The 20,664-nt window shown below is 39.0% G+C and overlaps 1 protein-coding gene across 1 annotated transcript in view; it reads right to left on the reverse strand.

Moving 5' to 3' along the window:
- Positions 1-20,664, reverse strand: part of LOC144583533 (uncharacterized) — a 194,497-nt gene that overhangs the window by 154,182 nt on the left and 19,651 nt on the right. The window lies entirely within an intron of this gene.

Raw genomic sequence — 20,664 nt, forward strand, 5'->3', positions numbered from 1 at the left:
ACACGCTCACAAGCCACCACGGGGACAGTTCAGGGGGGTACTGATGAGCCTGAGACGGAAGCAGAGGGGAGTTCCGAAGCTGTGGTGGAAACCTTAACCACAGACAGCCGATTTGGCCAAGAGCAAAAGGCAGACGCCACTCTCCAAAAGTGTTTTGAACAGGTGACAGACGCCCAGCTAACACCTGAAACCCCAGTGAGATTTTGTGAGAAAAGGGGGATTTTATAGAGAGAGACCCTGAGGAATATCTCAAAAGGGGGAGATGGGATCAGAAGTCAGCTGGTGGTACCTGAAAAGTATCGCCCCATGATCTTAAAAAGGGGGCACTCTGACATGTTTGCTGCGCACTTAGGGGTGAACAAAACACAACAGAGAATTACACAGAATTTTTACTGGCCTGAAATAGGGAAGCAGATCAAGGAGTTCTGTAAACAATGTGATGTGTGTCAGAGGCAGGGGAATAACCGTGACAGGACCAAAGCAAAGTTGTGCCCTTTGCCTGTGATTGACACTCCGTTCAAATGCATAGGGGTGGATATTGTGGGACCTTTGCCCAAGGCCACAAAGAGGGGGAACCGGTTCATTCTCACCATTGTGGACCATGCCACGAGGTACCCTGAAGCCATACCCTTGACTAACATTGAAACTAACACAGTGGCAGATGCCTTGGTGGGGTATATGTCCAGGATGGGATTTGCCTCAGAAATAATCACAGATTTGGGCGCATCGTTTACATCGAAGCTCATGAAACGGTTATGGCAAATCTGTGGAATTAAACACAAGGAAACCACTGCCTATCACCCTGAAAGTAATGGGTTAACGGAGAAGTTCAATGGGACTCTAATGCACATGATTAGGGCTTACTTGGCGGAGAATCCAAACAATTGGGACCAGAAGCTGCAATCCCTTTTGTTTGCTTATCGATCAGTGCCACAAGCCAGTACCGGGTTCAGTCCGTTTGAACTCTGGTTTGGGAGGAGGGTGAAAGGGCCCCTTGATTTAATCAAACAAGAGTGGGAGCAGATCACCCAGGATGACCCACAAGATGTTGTGATATATATAGACTCTTTAAGGAATGACCTAAAGAGAAACCTAGAGCTAGCAGCAGAGACCCTGCAAGCTCAAAAGGTCAGAAAGAAAACTTGGGATGACCAGGAAGCCAGGGAGAGGCGCTTCGACCCAGGGGAGGAAGTGCTTTGGCCTAGGCTCTGCAAAGAGAACAAACGTCAGCTGGGTAGCCCAGAAATAAAATACTTGGGTCACATAGTAGGGGGAGGAGTGATCAAACCCCTAGAGGCCAAGATAGAAGCAGTTCGTGATTGGCCTAGACCCAACACCAAGAAAAAAGTCAAATCATTTCTTGGGTTGGTGGGCTACTACAGAAAGTTCATCCCGAGGTTTAGCGAGATTGCGGCTCCGCTGACCGATCTGATGAGGAAGAAGACTGATGACCGCATCCCGTGGACCAGCGACTGTGAGGAGGTGTTCCAGAGGTTGAAGGAGGCCCTCATCAACTATCCAGTGCTGCGTGCTCCAGACTTCGACCGGGAGTTCATCATCTACACCGATGCGTCTAACAGCGGGGTAGGAGCAGTTCTTTGCCAGGAGGATGAGAATGGTGACCAGCATCCAGTGTCCTACCTGAGTAGGAAACTCCAGAAAGGTGAGAGACATTTGGCAACCGTGGAAAAGGAGTGCCTGGCCATAGTCTACGCGATCCAGAAGGCCAAGCCTTACATCTGGGGAAGACATTTTATTCTGTGCACTGACCATTCACCACTGCAATGGTTAAAGACAATGAAAACCCACAATAGTAAACTTATGAGGTGGGCTTTAAACCTGCAAGACTATGACTTTGAGGTGAAGGTGGTCAGAGGGTCAGTGAACTGTGTTGCTGACGCCTTGTCAAGAAGACCTGAAGAATGAAGACGGCGAAAGAAACATGGACTATGTATATATTTTGGTGACCAAAAAGTTAAATGTACCTGTTGGTTATTAAACATGCTTGGTTTGTATGAATAAAGGTAACTTGATGTATTGTAAATGGTAAATGTTTAAATGCCTAATTGATATGTTTATCCTAGAGTAAGTATGGTATTGTATGTTATTGTATAACTGTTTTTGTATGTTTTGGATCCAGGTTGTTTTTTGGAGAAAAGCACTTTAGCTTTCCCCCTACAAAACAACTTATAAAGAGGGGAGGTGTTACATACAGCACTGATGTTACCTGTCTGTCATGGGTTTGGAGGGAAAGTTCCATCCTATGGGGAGTGGAAGGCGGGACATCAGGAGGAGGGGCTGTACTGTATATATATGTGGAGTTTGTGTGGAGAAGTTAGGAGAAGCTGGAGAAGCTGAGAGAAGAAGCTGGTGTGGGAGTCTGTGTGTCAGACAGGGTACTACTGTGTGTCAGTCAGTACCAACCTGATAGGTTCAGGTGTCTGTATGGTTAGCCAGAACTGATAGGTTCAGGGTCTGTGCTTTATTTAAAGGTGTTCTGTGTGAACCAAACTGGTGTATGTATGATTGAGACTAAGCCACGTTACTGTATCTTATTCACTTGATCATTTTATTTTCCCTGTGTGTGATTTAAATAAACCTTATTCCTTTATTTGTTAAAAATCCATTCCTGGTCTGTATGACTCCTTACAGGGAATGGTTGGTGGCAGCTTAGTGAAACTGTGGCATATCCCAGTAGGTCTGGGGTTGTCACAGTTGGGCCCTTAGCCTGATCCTGCAGGGCTCTTCTTATGTTCTGGGTCCCATATATAGGCTCTTTCATAGGCCCAATATGAAGGTACTGACTCATTTTGCACATTGTCACGATTGCCATGTGGCATCTGCTTATTTTACCAAACTAGGAGCTCATTCTATGTGCCCCTCAGCTGCCACCAGTTGATTACATCAACATTACTTATTATCAATAATGAGGTCCAGGCCATATGTAATTTTAAAAGAACCAAATAGAAATTATTTATTGATACAGTTGTTGACAGACCAAGCAATGTTGTTAACTCTTAAACAAACATGCTCGTTTATTCACTCTCAACCACCACTTTTCTCACCCACACTCCAAAACCTTCTCTCACATCTCTCTCAAAACTTCCTACCTCTCTATCTAACACTCTAACTAAACTCCCCCTCCTCCTGCTCAGTCTCTTATATCTCATGACTCCACCCCTCCAGCATTCTCATTGGTCTATGCAGATAGCATATGAATATTCATTTTTTAAAAAAATTATCTTCTAATAATTAACTACAACAAAACACAGTATTAAAAAAATATCCCCCTCCCCCTTTTGAGGACAGAAATTCCAACCTCATTTAAGTCCCACATTTCCGAAGTTTTCAGAGAGCATTGAAAAAAACGACGTAAATCATTTTGCTCTAAGCTTTGATCTGTCCCTGGGCCCAAACTTATATTAAGTTTCAGCTTTGTTTTGCATAGTCCCTTGGTTGTTCTCGTAGTGCTTCTGAGAGTGTGTCTAGTTCAACAGCTTCTTCAGGAACTCCTCAATCGTAGGTGTATCTTCACTTTTCCATTTTTGGGCCCAAAGTAACCTAGCCGCTACAAATATATGCATCAAACAATACTTAATTTTCTTATCAGTAATTTCTGGCATAATATTTAGTAGTGCTATTTCAGGTTTAAAATTTAATTTCTGTTGAGTGACTCCTTTTATTATTTCCCACAGCTGTAAGCAATAACCCTTGGCTTTTTCACATGTCCACCACATATGATAATAAGTTCCTACTTTTTTTTACATTTCCAACAAATATTCCTGCTACCCTCTGACATTTTTGCCAGCTTTCCAGGGGTGTACTGCCATCTATAAAACATTTTGAGGATATTTTCTCTTAAGTTTACCGGCTTAATCATTTTATAACACTCTTTCCACATCATTGTCCAATGATCAATATCAATATTATAAACAAAGTTACTTGACAATTTTATCATTGTCGCCTTTATCCTCTCATCCTCCAGATCATATTCCAATAGGTATGTATACATTTTCTTTATTATTTTCTCATCTGTGTAAATCCACAGTTTGTCCACCTGAACTTCACCCTCAAAGAAGCCCGTATTTTTATCTTGTTTTATATCTTGTTTCTAGTTTATTCATTGACCAACAATCTGTTGCCACCCCTAGTTCCTCTAATTCTTGCTTATTTTTTATATTTTGTTCTTTATTAAGTATATCTTTATACGTTAGTAACACTCCTTTCTGATTCAACACTTTCAACGTAAAAGCTTCTATAGGTGCTACTGATATTGGAATTTTCCTGTAGGTTTGTGCTTGAAATTTATGCCACACTAGGCCTAATGCTTTCCTTACAATATGTTCCATGAAGTGTGATCATTCCTTGTGTTTCCCATACCACACATATGCATGCCAACCCATACTTAAGTCATGTCCCTCCAATTTCAATAATCTTTGGTTTACAAGAGTTATCCATTCTTTTAGCCATATCATAGCACACACCTTATAATATAATAACCAATTCAGTAGTCCTGCACCCCCCCCCTTCTTTCAAATCCTGTAATAGCTTAAGGTTTATTCTTGGTTTCTTAGTCTTCCATACAAATTTTGTTGTCAGGCGATCCAAGTCTTTAACGTCTTTAAAATTTAGTAATATTGGTAGATTTTGAAAGAGGAATAAAAGTTTAGGCAAAATCATCATTTTTATTGTTGTGATTCTTCCCATCAGTGACAATTGTAGCTTAATCCATTCTTCCAGGTTTTTCTGAATTTCCTTCTGTAGTCTAAGATAATTCTCTTTCATTAAGTTACTAGGTTTTTTTAGTGATGGTGACTCCTAAATATTTAAATTTTTGTACTATTTCAAAATTAGTTTCTCTCACCAGTTTCCCCACCTCTTCTTTCTTTATGTTTTAGTCATAACTTTTGTTTTTTGATAATTTATTTTAAAACCTGCCACTTGTCCATAATCTTCTATGATTCTCAATTCTTCCTCTAGGTTTCCATGAGGATTTTCAAATATTATCACCAGATCATCTGCATAGGCTTGTACCTTGAATTCTTCACCTCTGATTTTTAATCCTTTAACTCTGTCATTAGCTTTTATCTGCCTATTTAAGATTTCCAAAGTTAGTATAAATAAAAGAGGGGATAGCGGACAACCCTGTCTTGTGCCTTGTTCAATTGATATGCCCTCCGTTAAATTTCCTTTGATCTTAATCCTGGCTTTCTGCTTAGAGTATATTGCTTTAATTATTTGTAAAAATTTTCCTTCCACTCCCATTTTCTTTAGTTGTAGCAACATAAATTCCCAGTTGACGTTATCAAAGGTTTTCTCTGTGTGTAAAAAAATTAGCATCATCTGCTTTTCTGGATGTAGTTCATAATATTCTAAAATGTCTATTATTTTCCTTATGTTTGATGACAATTTCCTTTTAGGAATGAAACCTGTTTGGTCTTTATGTATTATTTCTCCCAATATTTCCTTTAATCTTGATGCCCAGATGGTTGTGAAGATCTTGTAATCAACATTTAAGAGAGAGATTGGTCTGTAGTTCTTGAATTTATTATTTTCGGTCCCCTCTTTATGTATTAACATAATATGTGCCTCTTTCTATGAGTTTGGGAATACCCCCTTAGACTCAATGTCTTCAGTTAACTTCTTAAATTGAGGACTTAAGATTTCTTCAAAAGCCTTATAATATTCAGTTGGTAGTCTATCTGGTCCAGGGGATTTCCCACTTCTCTGTTTTTTCCAAGCCTCTTGAATCTCCTCCATTGTGATTGATTTGTTTAATTTCTCGAGTTGTTGAGAATCAAGCCTCATTGTTAGAGTTTTATTCAAGTACTCCATTTGCTTCTCCTGTTCTACTTCTCTTTTCTTATAAAGGCCAGCATAGAATTTTGCAATTTCTTTTTCAATCTCCTTTTTTGTATAAATTTCCTTCTCTTGCTTATCCGGTATTTCCGTAATCCTTGTTTTCTCTCTCTCTCTCTCTCTTTTTTTATTCTCTATTCTTTTAATTTTTTTCTCTCCATCTCTTCTTGTTCTAATAGATTAATTTTATGCTTTAAAATGTTTCTCTTGTTTAATAGGTTCTTGTTAACTGGAGACTTCTTTAGTTTGGGTTCCTCCTTTTTAAAGGACATATTATGGTATGATATTGTTTGCTCCTCTCCTTTTTCTTTTGTATATTCTATTCTATTGCCCAGCCACGAAAAAATGCTTTAGCAGAGTCCCATATCGTTGTGTCCTGGGGTTTGTCTGTATGGAAGTAATTTTTATTTTATTTTATTCAGGAACGGTTCTTCTCTCAGTAAATAACTGTTCAACTTCCATGAGCCTCTTCTTGATGTTTGTCCTAAACTCATCCATATTGGGTTGTGGTCTGCATACGTGTTTGGTAGTATTTCAATTTCTTCCATTTGATAGGTAAATTCCGCTGAGATCCAGCAGTTATCTATTCTTGACCAAGAGTTGTGTCTGTTTGAATAAAATGTGTAGTGTTTTCTTTTTTGGATATCTAGTTCTCCATATATCAATTAGACTTAATTCTTCTGCCATTTCAAGAAATACTTTTGGTATCACATTTCTTGTTCTTTTCCTCCCATTTCCATTTCCTGTTGATGTGTCCTCTTCTTTATTCACTATTGCATTAAAATCGCCCATAATGCATATTTTCTGTTCTGCCTTTGGAATTAATTGATTCTTCAGTTGAAGATAAAAATCATGCTGAGGTTCATTTGGTGCATATGTATTCACCAATAATATCTCTTCTCCCTCATAAGAAATTTCCACCATCAATAGTCTCCCGGCTTCTGAGGCAAAGACCAGTTTTGGATTTAGATTTTTCTTAATATACATTGCTACTTTTTTCTTTTTTTGTTGATTTGAAGCTATGAAAGTTTCCCCTAGTCTAGGAATTACTAACGATTTTTATCCTTTTCTTTTATATGAGTTTCTTGAATAAAAATGATGTCTGCCTTCACTTTGAAAAGTTTATTTAATATTTTCATTTTCTTCTGGGGCGAACTAAGCCCTTTAGCATTAACTGAGAGAAACTTAATTTGTTCCGACATCTGCGCGACTCTTACTATCCATTTTTTTCTCTCTGTTCCTTGCTTCTGCTTCTCCTTGCTGGTGGTGACATCTTTGGTCTTTCTTCCTCTTCTACTTGTTTCTCCTCTTCTCCTTGTTCTTGTTCTGATTCTTCACTCATCAACTCTAAGTCTTCTTTACTCAGCTTCCATTTTTGTTTCATTTCTATCAAGAAATTTCTGGCTTTCATTTTACTATTCAGATTGTATCTTCTGGTCTCCCAGGTCAAATATACTCCTTCCGGCACCTGCCATGAAAAAGGAATTGTCCTGTCAATTAATATTTTAGTGAGAAAATAGTATTGCCTTTTTTGCATGCTCCAAGGCACCTGTTTCAAAACATTTTAGTTTGTTTTATCATCAAATCTTTTTCTCTATTAACTTGAAGAATCTTTTCTTTTACTGTTCTTCTCAGAAATTTTATATGAATTTCCTTTGACAGTTTATTTTGTTTGGTGAAGGTGTTTCCCTGATGAAAAAGTCTTTCAATCGAATCTTCTATCTCTTGTTTGGTTATCCCAATGTGTTTGGCCATTTCTCCAGAAATTAATGTTATTAATTCCTGTGGAGTCTCTCCCTGTGTGTCTTCCATGTTCTGAAGCCTCAAAAAATAAGAGGCTTTCTCCATCTTTAATGTAAGAAGGTGTGACTGCATCACATCTTTTTCTGTTTTAATGTACTGTATGTCTTGTTCTGCTTTTTCTAATCTATGTTCGACTTTCCCCACTGTCTGAGTAAATGAGTATCTTTTGGTTAATGCTTTCAGTTGCCGCTCTTACATCCTGAATCTAATCTGACAAATGTTTGATGATATTTGCTTGCATCTCCTGGATTGCATTTTTAAAGGGATCTTGGCTCATTAATTTAGCAGCCCCTGAGGAGGCATAGCCTGGTGAATCTTCTTTTTTTCTTCTTAAAGCCTTGTTGCTCCCTTTCAAATTCAGTTTCTTTAAAAAAATTCCTCCTTTCTTGTTACTGACAAAGAACCCTTTCCACCCCCCTCAAGACACTACCACAGCACTGACAGAATTATTCAAACATAAACCAAAAACATCAACCACAGTACAAAGCTCTGATGCAGTTTCCCAGCCAGAGACTAGAGGTCCACAGTAGCTCAAAAAGAGTGGCAAAGTGGCTTTCCTTTGCCTTGCTTTTTAGTCTCTTTGTCAGCAGAATGGAACACATGTCCGGGAAGTTTCAGCCTGCTACAGAAGATAAAAGAAAACAAAAAAAGAAAAGCCTAGTCAAACAGTCTTAAGTCTAGCTTTATAGTCTTTTTACCAACCAAAAATGAGCGAAAACGGAAGAGCTTCAAAAGCACTGAAGCTGGCTTCAGTGCTTTTGAAGTCTTTTCCGATGTCCTTTTCGCTCATTTTTAAGGGTCTTACAATGTTTGGAACAGGTTTTAAATGCTTGCAATCGTTAGCCCACCTCCTGAACCCTATGCAAACTTAATTTGGTGTTGTTCTGAGTCGTCCTTAATTTTTTGTGATTTTTTGTTTTCCCTATTTAAATGCATTGAACTGTCCATTCAATTGATTTAAATGGGGAAAATAAAAAAATCACCAAAAATTAATGAAGACTCAGAACAAAACCAAATTAAGTTTGCACATGTTTCGCAAGGTGCACTATGGAATCCAAGCATTTAAAATAGGTTTCAAACATTTTAAGACACTTTTAAATGAGCAAAAAGGGACATCATTAAGTGAAATTCCCCCATAGAGAACATGGTTAAACGATGGGGGAAATTCCTCAAAAAAACCCATCGCTGTGTGAATTCATCGTTGCATGAAGCAATCGTTGTGCGAGGCACCACTGTAATTACATCAATAGACCTATTAACCTGTTGCATTACTTACCTTAATAAGGATATATTACTCACCTTAATACAAATTACATTACTTTTACATCAATAAGGATACTTACTATTAATTTTCCCATCACTATACATACCTCTTAGTTCTCCAGTATCCAAACAAACTCTGCACTTTAAGCATATTCCACAACCATTACAGAAACAGAACAGTTAATACAATATTACAAACTTTTCACCATCTGTTAGTCATTTGGCCTTCGAGACAAGGCATCAGCAACCACATTCTGGGTCCCTTTTACACTGTGTATTTAAAAGTCAAAGTCTTGCAGAATCAGCTACCATCTTTAAGTTTGCTGCTATTGGATTTCATAGTTCGTAGCCACACTAAAGGGCAATGGTTGGTGCAGAGGATGAATTTTCTTCTCCAAATGTAGGGCTTCAGGTTTTGCAGCATCCATACGATAGCTAGGCACACTGTCTCAATGGCGGACAAATGTCTCTCCAGATTGGAGTCTCCTGCTGATAAAAGTCACTGGGTGTAGACTCCTGCTGTCATCTGCTTGGCACAGCACAGCTCCCAGTCCCATGTTTGATGCATCCATTCAGACAATGAACTCATGGTTGAAGTCGGGTGCAACAAGGACAGGTCCTGAAGCCCACACCCTCTTCAGACAAGTGAAGGCTAGCTGGCACTCTGACATCCACTGGATGTCCTTGGCTCACCTCTTTCGAGTGAAGCCTGCTTTCTTTTTGATTAATCGCTTTATTTTCACCACTGTGGGCAGGGTAGGCAGTTTCTTCCGCTCCTCCAGAACAGCTATGGCTGCGTTATTTGAAATTTTCTTGTGCTTGAATTTATCCTCACCCATAAACTCACCCACAGGTACTCTAGTTGCAAAGCTCTCCATATGTGCGGACCACTATCACAGGTCACCTCAAAATTCACAGGCAAGTTTCTTTTAAGTGTCATCTCAAACACTTTATCATATGGTTCTCTCCCATTAATCTCCAGTTTCTTAGGCAGGGGTTCGCCTTGCAGGATTTTCAGTGCTTTTGCAGCTGCATGCGGAGACTTCCCAATACTAATCTCCTCAGCCTGTCACTTCCGCCAGGACGCAATGCACAGCTAGGTTTTCATCTTTCCACCTTGCTGGATGTAATTAAGTTGCTAAATGCCTTTCTTCCTTCTTGAAATGTGAGTAAACCTGCTTAAAATCCTTTAAGAAAAGTTTAAGCAGATATAGAAGAGCTTTTTAAACTTTAAAAGCTCCACTGCTTATCTGTGGAATGTACTTTCACTTTCTCTCTGAAAAATGCTAGCAAAAGCTGAACTGCTAATGAACTGTAAAAAAAACCATTTTGCTTCTCAGTGCTATGGATCTTTCATTCTGCTTATGAGAAGGAAGAAAGACAAGAGTTTTAAAACCCCTTGCTGGACTCAGAAACCATCAGAGACTAAACCATCAGACCATAGTTTTGAACATCTTAGACAAACAGAGGCAGAATCCCCCACTTCTAAAGAAGCTCAAGAAGGTGCTGGAATGGAGGAAGGAGAGGGAACCTCTCTGAGTAATTCTATAGAAGCAAAAATGGAGAAATAGATGGCTGAACTAACAGCTTGTGTGAAAGATCTAGCCAAATCCCACCGCTATGGCACCAATTTTGTTGCGTTCCCAGTGCACCCCTTGATTGTTTCACTAAACAAAGGCTCATGCAGCGACCTGTTCAGCTGCCACCAGTTGTTCACAACAATTTTCAATGTTAATGACAGAGGTCCAGACAATGTGTCATTTTATATAAACCAGAAATAGCTTATTGTAAAAAAAGAATAAAGGTTAAGCCAACATCTTTTGTTCTTAACCAAATAGTCCTTAATGGTCTTCACCAGTTCATTACACATCAGCCCTTGCTTAGCAATCTAACTGTCTCCCCCCAAAATACAAACCACCATCCTCTAGTCTCCTCCTTCTGCAGAGACTCTCATATCTTGTGACTCCACCTCTCCAGCACTCTCATTGGTAAATGCAGATAGCACATTAATATTCATGACCTGGGTGGACTCCACAATGTTCAACTGCTTTGGCACTTTCTTCTTTCATTTTCACTAAAAGTCATTTCAAGTCATTGCTGGTTTCTGCTACCTTTGGCTGCTTTTATATCATCTGCATAAATTACTGATATTTTTCATACAAAATTTCACTTTTCTTCATCTGGATCTAGTTTGGTTTCCCACATGGTATGTTGGCCCTACCCGGATAGCTATAATTTAGATGCGAGTTGACAGCATGCAACAAATTATAACAGAGGGTTGAAAAGAAATGGCAAGTTCTCTAGCAATGCTTTAAAGAAATGAGTTATGTGGCCACATTTGGTCCTTCTATATCTCCATTATATCCCTCCTTGGAACATCCTAAATTTAAATTTCAAGACAAATATGTACAGTTTAAACACTGGAAGGAAATTGGAATCTATAGGATTAGAGACCTATTTATACAAGAAAAACCAATTTCAATTAGACCGTAAGAAGAAAAAAATGGTCAAACAATAAGTAATTCATTTCAACTAATTCAGATAAAATATTTTGCAAATAAATGGTATAATACCTCAGGCCCTATTACAGCAGTATAGCATTAGAAAACTCTTGTATAGAAGAGGATTTTAATTTAAAAGGAGGATTAATTTCAACTATTTATAAAGGCATTGTTAATGAAGAATATAGTATTTATATAGGAAAAAAACAGTTTGAGAAAGAAATCTAAATATTAATATACCAGAAAAATAATTAGACAAAGATATAGAATCCCCACATTTATAAATCAGTATTGGCTAAGTCAAGGGAAATGGTGTTAAAAATAGTTCAATGGTGGCATTTCTGCCCTACAAAACTTCTTAAAATCAATAAGGAGATACCAGATATATGCTGGAGAAATTGTGGACTAAAAGGATCATAAAAATTCCCTGTTCAACAGTGGAACCATGAAATAATAAAATGATTAGAAAAAATGAAACACCAAAAAAAAATTCCCAATGAAACCTTATTATTGTTTTCATTGTTTATTGGAAGGAAGGAGAATGTATCCAATAAAAATAGCTGGTGGAGAGCCTCACAGGATCAGCAAGAACTGAAACTGCTCACACTTGAAGGAATGCCCAAGTTGTACACAAACCTATGTAATGGTCTATTGGATAGGACTGAAATATTGATAGAAGTAAAATTATTCATGTGGATTGATGGGATATGACTGTAGAATTATTTGGTTATGGTTTTGTTATGAGTTATATTGTTTTGTCTTGTTATTGTTAAGAATTGTCAATAAAAACTAAAAAAGGAGAAGAAAAAAGTTATATTGCCTGATTTAGAATATTTCGTTGATTTCTAGCTGCCTCATTTTAAAAAAATCAATACTACTACTATAGGTGGGGCAAATAATAGCGCTTTAATTCATTTGGAACAAATGGAACAATTTTAGTATGGGGAGGGAGAAGAAGTTTAAATGCTTGAAGATTTAGTTTTATTTAGTTCAATTCAGAAGCAAGATAACCAGGGTGGGCAGGGTATATAACTAGTTTGTGTGACTATCACAGGTTAGTTATATAGTTTGTGTGGCTGTTACATAACTGATTGGAAAATCTGGTTACCCAGTGAAATTAATTTGCAGTATTTACAGAAAGTCACAGAAACAAAAAAAATGCATAATTTTGTGAGCATTAAAATAAAAGTTCACTGGCTGTCAGATGAATTTGCTTCTGAATCAGAAGTCCAGAATTGGATCTTACTCTGTGTAAGGCTGCCCCACTGCATTTGAAACTTGTCACAATAGAGTACAAAATTTAACCACCTTAGAACTGAAAGAATTTTAAAACTGCTTTTACTCAATTAAAGCATCAAGGAGAAATTGAGGCAGCCAAATAAATTTCGTAGGAGGGAGCACCACGTCAGAGTGTTGAAGAGTGTGTAACACAATGTTGTCACCAGATTTTGTGAAAAGCAAAAGGCCAAAGCAATTAGACTCTTTTGGCCTCTGACAAAAAAACTGAAGTACTCTGAGAGGACCCAAGAGAACAAGACCAATGGGTAGAATGCAGTTAAAACATTCCTCCAACGTTAACTCTATCCACACAAATTCCAGCTGTAAATTCCTACAAGTTAAGAAGTCAGCATCAACATTTACTGTTGCACACACATATTCATGAAGTTGGTGTGCAACAGCAAATGCCAACACTGATATTTCTGAACTTGTGGAGACTCTTAGATGAGATTTATGGTAATGGCCTTGCACTGATAACTAATAGGGTTTTGGCCTATGAGATTTCTCATATATCTCTATAGCAACAGTTCCCAATATTTAGTCTTGCAGATGTACTGGACTTCAGTTCCTAGAAGCCCTGACATTTGGTTGTGCCAGATGAAGCTTCTGAAAGCTGAAGCCCAAAGTATCTAGAGCAGTGGTTCCCAACCTTGAGTAATCCAGGTGCTCTTGGACTGCAGCTCCCAGAAATCCGAGTCAGCAAAGCTGGTGATGACTTCTGGGAACTGCAGTCCAATAACATCTGGGTTACTCAAGGCTGGGAATCACTGATTTAGAGGATTAGAGGCTGAGAACAACTGGTCAAATGGTAAGCACTCCTTGATATATGCAAGGAATATGAAAGATTCTTATGGAATGCTACAGGTCTACATGTATTGCACATGCACAAAACTGCATTTCTCCTAGAAACCTATCTTAACTGAATGCATGAGAAACCTCTCTATTTTGAACTGGATGTTGGTAGGACTAAAAGAAAATTAGATTAAGTCTAAAATATTTGCAAGAAGTAAACTGAACCAAGGGAAAAGGAGAGAGAAAAGGAGGAAAATATTGTTGTGAAATCAAGAAAACATAAGAGCTGAACATCACCAAGGGGTGCTTTATACTAAAAGGACAAGGTGGAAGGGAGAACCTGTGCATCAACAAAATGCTTTCAAATTAGAAAATAATGTTCTCTGAAATCTTTTGTTCTGCCTGCCATATACTGCGTGCTGAAAGTGCTACCACTGTAATGAGTTTCAAGTGTTTCAAAGGCAAGTATTTAAAACTGAAGTCAACATATGGGGGAGGCAGGTGGTCGTTTTCCTCAATAATAGGTTATGGTATGAGTTCATTTAGAATACAAAATTGAATAGAAAAAGATCCAAACACACAAAGCAGGTGAGGTAAAATCCTTTCCATGTTCCAAATGATATTTCAAGTTCAGTTTTATACAGTTTGGACTGGCAGTCAATAGTTATTAACTGTTTCACCAGACTACTTGGCTTTTTAAGACTTGTAGTGGAGACACCTTTTTTAAAAAGCACTTCTAAAATAGAATTTCCACTGGTAGAAAAATATAACTGAAGAATCCATTTTTTAAAATTGATAGGCAACAGGAGAAAATGAATGATAATTTTCTGACACCAGTCTCCATCTCACAGCATGGATCACAGCAGGAAATCAAGTAAGTGTCTTTGAGAAATTTGTTCCATTAAATGTACTGGAAAGGTTTCTGTGTGTCTGTTTTTACAAGCAACATTTTCAGGAAGGGTCCAAACATAAACATTTCATCATCATCATCATCATCATCATCATCATCATCATCATCATCATCATCATCATCATCATCATCATCATCATCATCATCATCTATTGTTGTTGTTGTTGTTGTTGTTGTTGTTGTTGTTGTTGTTGTTGTTGTTGTTGTTGTTGTTACATTTCTGGGAAATAAATTTATAAGGAGTAGAGTACCAAAATTGTAAAGATGACTGGCCAATGAACACATTTGTAACTAGTGAACTCTGAGGATTTCTTTTCTAAAAATTTGTGTAAAGCACTTTATCTGTCAGGAGATTATGGTAAATTCTCAAATCCACGTTCATGCAGTGCAGAAATTGACAAGGATTGGGGGGGCTGGGTGACTACACACTGGGGCCTGAGAGACAGGGATAAGAGCCACCTGGAAGATCTTAAAAAGCAGATGAGTTGGTGTCATCAGCACACGGGTACCACACTCAGTGGTAGAGGATTCCAGAAGATGAATATATTATCTGTACTATGGTTACTGGAAGAAGACAGAAGCAAGGACTGTTCAGATGTGGCTGTAGTCCCTCAGTCCCAAAATATTTTGTAGGGCTGTTTTTTTACTTTAAAACTCTGCTGCCACCAACTTATCCTTAAAAAAAATCATAAAAGGACAAGTGTAACTTTGAAAACATAAACTGGTTTATTGATTACAGGAAATAAAAATGGTAAATCACCGGTAAAGAATCAATAAGTCAATCACTGTTAACAAATCACTGGCTCACACAGACTATTTCACACTGACAGGCTCTCTCACTCACTATAACTAACAATCACTTTAAACCCTCAGCTCAGTCTCTCATCTCTAAAACTCTATCCCTATCTATCTCTCAAAACTGATCTCTCAAACACCATACACCCCTTTATATCCCAGCTCCTCCCCCTTTAGCACCCCCTTCCATCCCCTCATTGTCTTCTGCTCCACTGCCCAGCTGTGACAGACAGGTGAGGGCAGGGCTGAACGTTACAAAAGGTATGAATAAGTGCAACACATACAGTGGAGAAACATATATACCCTTTAACCTCTTGGGCAAACTAATGTTGTCATGCCCACTCCTCCAAATGCAGACTAGAAAGCTATGTTCCAATTTCCAATCTTTTCTTTGAGTTATGCAAGCAGAGGAAGAAAAGCTATATTGGACCGAAAGCTCTACAAATATGTTGTGTGTATGTTTTCCAAAAGATGTCCCTTTGCCTTTTGAAATTTAAAAAAAGAAAAAGAAAGTGGTTGGCTTTAGCAAAGAATGTCAGTGGAAACCAAGGTCAAAATCACCCATAGTGTGTGAAAGAAAGATAGTGAAGAATGACAGGGACAAAAATCAAGTAATTTGAAAGGTGATGTTGGTAAAGATATGAAAGATGACCAAAAATGCAGAAAAGTGGGTGCTCAATCAAGTCAAGTATGCACTCCTACTGGAGCAAAAATAAGTAATTTGAGTATATCCTACCTTGCTTATATAGTGGAAATACAGAAGTGACTATATTGCTGGGGCAATTGGGTATATCAGTAGACAGAGAGGAAGAGCTAACATGAGATAGCTTGACTCAATAAAGGAAGCCACAGCTGTTAGTTTGCAAGATCTGAGCAATAGACAAAGGCAATATTGCTGGAAATGGGGGGGTAGCAGGAAGTGAGAAAAACCTAATGCGAGTTGCTGCTGATTTGCAAGATCTGAACAGAACTCCTAATGATAGGACACTTTGGAAGTCAGTAACTTATACACCATGAGAAAGGTGTGTGGAAGGGTACTTTACCTCCCTTCTGTCTCCCTAACCTTCACCTAGTGCTGTCCCCTTACAGTGCAGCTGCCCATGTCTGCTGTTGCTGCTATCTCCTAGCTCATGAGGAAACTGAGTAAACTGGCTTTGAGTTCATTCCTAGACACAAATAAAAAACTCAGTATTTTCACAGCTTAAATGAGTGAGCTTCTGATATTATTCTATTTAAAAAACATTTTAAACACTTGTGATTAAACTGTGTAAACTTACTCCTGAATAAAATTACATTAAGTATTTGTTTGGGGTTTGCTGAGCAAAGTGGGGGTACAACCAGCCTCCAAGGTCCTCGCAAAGAAGAAAAACACAAGACAACAGCTTCTTTAAGGCGTATATTACATATGTACAGTCTTCAGAAAATACTCCAGCAGCATGTCCTCTAGCAAATCTCTAAATTCTCCAGACAACATGTGTGATCCTGTGTACAATACATAGATTTTAGATTAGGCATCCTTCAGTCTCAAGAGACTATGGTAATGTGCTCTGAACAGAGGACTTGGAACAGCATCTAGTGTGGCTGAGAAGGCCAATTCAATAGTGACAATCCCTTCCACACTGAAGTCAAATGCAATCTGTCCCCTGCCCAACTCCCTCATTTTGCTGGTTTCAGGATTGCCTCTGAGCCTCGGCCTGCTGGACAAGTGTCTCTTCAAAATGGGAGAGGCCCTGGTGCAATGCCTGCCTCCAGGCTGAATGCTCAGACGTCAAGTTTCCTATCTGTTGAGGTCCATTCCTAAGGCCTTCAGATCCCACTTGCAGATGTCCTTGTATCGCAGCTGTGGTCTCCCTCTGGGGCGATTTCCCTGCACGAATTCTCTATACAGGAAATCTTTTGGAATCTGACCATCAACCATTCCCACGACATGTCCGAGCCAACGTCGCTGTTTCAGTAATGTAGACATGCTAAAAATTCAAGCTCATTCTAGGACTACTCTATTTCAAACGTTGTCCTGCCAGGTGAAAAATGCATTGGAGACAGCATATATGGAACGTGTTCAGCTTCCTCTCCTGTCATGCACAAAGGATCCAAGACTCACTGCAGTACAGGAGTGTACTCAGGACACAGGCTCTATAGACTTGGATCTTGGTATATGCCGTCAGCTTCTTACTGAACCATCTCTCTTTGTGAGTCTAGAAAATATAGTAGCTGCTTTGCCAATGCGTTTATCCAGCTGGACACCTAGGGAGAGAGTGTCAGAGATTGTTGAGCCAAGGTACACAAATTCATGAACAACCCCCAATTCTTGCGTGGAGATGTTAATAGAGGGAGGTGAGTCCATGCCCTGGCCCATGACTTGTGTTTTCTTCAGGCTGACTGTTAATCCAAAGACTTGGCATGGCTTACTAAAACAATTCATAAGTTGTTGGAGGTCTTCAACAGAGTGGGCAACAACACCTACATCATTGGCAAAGAGGAAGTACTGCGTGCATTTCACCTGGACCTTGGTCTTCACTCTCAATCTAGAGAGATTAAAGAGCTTTTCATCTGATCTAGTCCGGAGATAGACACCTTCTGTTACCGTTCCAAAGGCGTGCTTCAGCATGACAGCAAAAAAGATCCCAAACAGGGTCAACACAAGGACACTGCCCTGTTTCACTCTGCTTCAGATGGCAAAGGGATCTGATGTTAGCAAACACGGGTTCGAAAACACACGTGTAAGCCTGGACAGAGAGCAATCAGGAGTTTGCACATGCTAAAATGGGCTGAGTGAGTCCAAACTCAGCTAGCCATGCTACAACACTCCCTCTTACAAGTCTGCCCACATAAGATGCCCTTGTGCCCTTTCTCTATTGCTGAAATAAAACCATGTGGGCTTTGTAGTCCTGAGACTTATCTTGCACCACAGGTAGGACTCTAAGTAAGCTAGGCTGAGGCAGTACTCTCAGATGACCCTATGACAAGTGTACTGTTCAGAAAACCAATTGAGTTTTATAATCTTTATTTTATTAAAGAATAAGCATGTTACTAAGTATCAAGGCCAAATTAAACCAAAGCAAATAAACTAGCATTGTGCTGGTTAGTTATAAAGATGTAGTGAGGCAAAGAAAACATGAAAAATAGAAAAGTGTTCAAAAACCTTACAAAAACACAAAAAACCATTAAAAAGAATAAAAACAGTTCCAGTCCAGTAATTCATTAGTAAAAACAAAATAATCCAAGTAGGTTATAAAAAGGCTATAGTCCTCAGTGATCCTGTAGAATAAAAATCCCTTAACAAAAGTAAAAATCCATTATATGTCCCATAGTCCTTAGAAAAATACCAGGGCATAGTCCATATGTATTATCCCAAGAGTAGGAGTTCATAGAGAAATAATCCTTTAGGAAAAAGTCCATAAGTCCATAGTAATCCAGTATAGCATAGGAATCAGTCCATGTAGGTAGGCCACAAGTCCGTCTCGAGAGACATTAGGGTGACTCCCAAACGGATGAAGAGTAGGTCACGAATGACTGAGGTCGGTCTTGAAAGACAATGTCCATAGGCAAAAAGTTCCTTTTTCAAGAGTAACTGGCAAGGGCTTATCGCACCTTCCCACGATGGCATTCAATCAGAGTTCGTTACTAGGCAAACACTCCTGTTGCCCCACATGACTTCTTTCCCATACACACCAGATGTTATTTGGGTTTACTGTGGTTTCGCAAAAAGTCACAACAATTCCCATCTAATCACGCCGAGTCCTTTTCTCAGGCTATCAGAATAACATTCTCTCCACTCGCCAAGAAAACAACCTGTCAGCATAGCAAAGATACTTTATACAAAGAAACAAGATGGAACCTCTCTTGCTCATTTCTTAATTACAAATCCCATATTCCTTACAAGACTTTAACTCAAAAACCCATCTCATCACAGAGCCATCAAAAACTACAGTGCCCTTATGAAAGGACTTGATGATGTTAAGGAGTCAAGGTGGACATCCAATCTTGGGAAGGATTTTTAAAAGACCAGTCACAACATTCCTGCTTAATTGGAAAAGAGATTGGAAGAAGCCACATAACACTTGCATTCTGATGAGAAAGAAAGGAGGCGATTGACTTTACAGCCCTTAAATTACCATTGGTCAACACCTTGGAGGATGTAGAAGAAGGGTGGAGCTTAGCAAGTAGAAAAATGGAGATTTTTGCCATGTGGAAAGTTCCTTAGTCTAGAGAGGCTTTGGATCCTTTTTATCTTTTTCCTTATGTTAGGATGAAGGGAGTGAGAATGTAGAGAAGAGAGAAAGAAAAAGGGGGGTTTATGCCTTTTCCCTACCCTGAAGAAAGCTTTTTATAAATTTAGTTATTTTTTTACTTAGCTGGAACTTGTTCTTCTTGCAATAATTTTTGGAAATGTAATCGATGCTATGCTTTGCTACAAATTAAATTTTCTATGAAACTTTATTTTTTCTTAAGGGACTACAAAACCCAAGTGTCTGTAGTTGCTAGTTACAAGTAGGTGCAGGAGTGAATCTTTAGGCCAGACTTGCTGGAAAGGATTTATACTATGCCCTAGCTGTCTTAATAGGACTCAGGCCATCTGGAAAAGGCATACATAGATACCTGGATGCTCTCTGGCCGAAGATACAGTGCTCCCTAGAGGGAGGCTGGTCCTAACAGTAGTTATTGCAGTTGTCCCTGTCTCCTTTGTTCTTGTACAATGTTATGATGTTTGCATCCTTCATGTTCTCTGGTATTCCACCTTCCCTCCAGCAAAGACAAAATATTTCATACAGCTCGGGGGTGATGATCTCTTTACAGCACTTCAGCAGGGATGCTATCTTTTCCAGATGCCTTGCCAGAGGCAAGGGACTCCATGGCCATTTTTATTTCTGCTAAAGTTGGCTCACTGTCCAGCTCTTCTTAGACAGGCATGCACTCAATGTTATTTAATGCCTCTTCGGTTACTGTATTCTCTTTGGAATATAGCTTAGAGTAGTGCTGCACCCAGCGTTCCATCTGCTGTGCTCACTCCCAGATGATCATGCCTGTAGCAGTCTTCAAAGGAGCAGATTTATTCTGTATTGGACCAAAAGCCTGCTTGATACCGTCGTACATTCCCTTGGTGTTACCTGTGTCTGCTGCTATCTGTATCTGAGAGGAGAGCTGAAACTATCGCAATCAGCATCCTGATAACTGTGTGTGATCGTAATACTAGGAAGGCTAGAATATCTTCTCGTTTAGTCATTAAGTCGTGTCCAACTCTTCATGACCCCAGGGACCAGAGCATGCCAGTCCCTCCTTTCTTCCACTGACTCCCGGAGTTGGGTCAAATTCATGTTGGTAGCTTTGATGACACTGTCCTCTGTCGTCCCCTTCTCCTCTTGCTTTCACATTAATTTCTGAAGCCTTTTCCATCAGTAGATATAGCCACAAGAAAGTGAAGGTTTGAAATTGGAGGTTTTTTTCCTCCTAGATGGGCTGTCT

The sequence above is a fragment of the Pogona vitticeps genome, chromosome 6 (genome assembly GCF_051106095.1).
Source record: "Pogona vitticeps strain Pit_001003342236 chromosome 6, PviZW2.1, whole genome shotgun sequence".
NCBI lineage: Eukaryota > Metazoa > Chordata > Lepidosauria > Squamata > Agamidae > Pogona > Pogona vitticeps.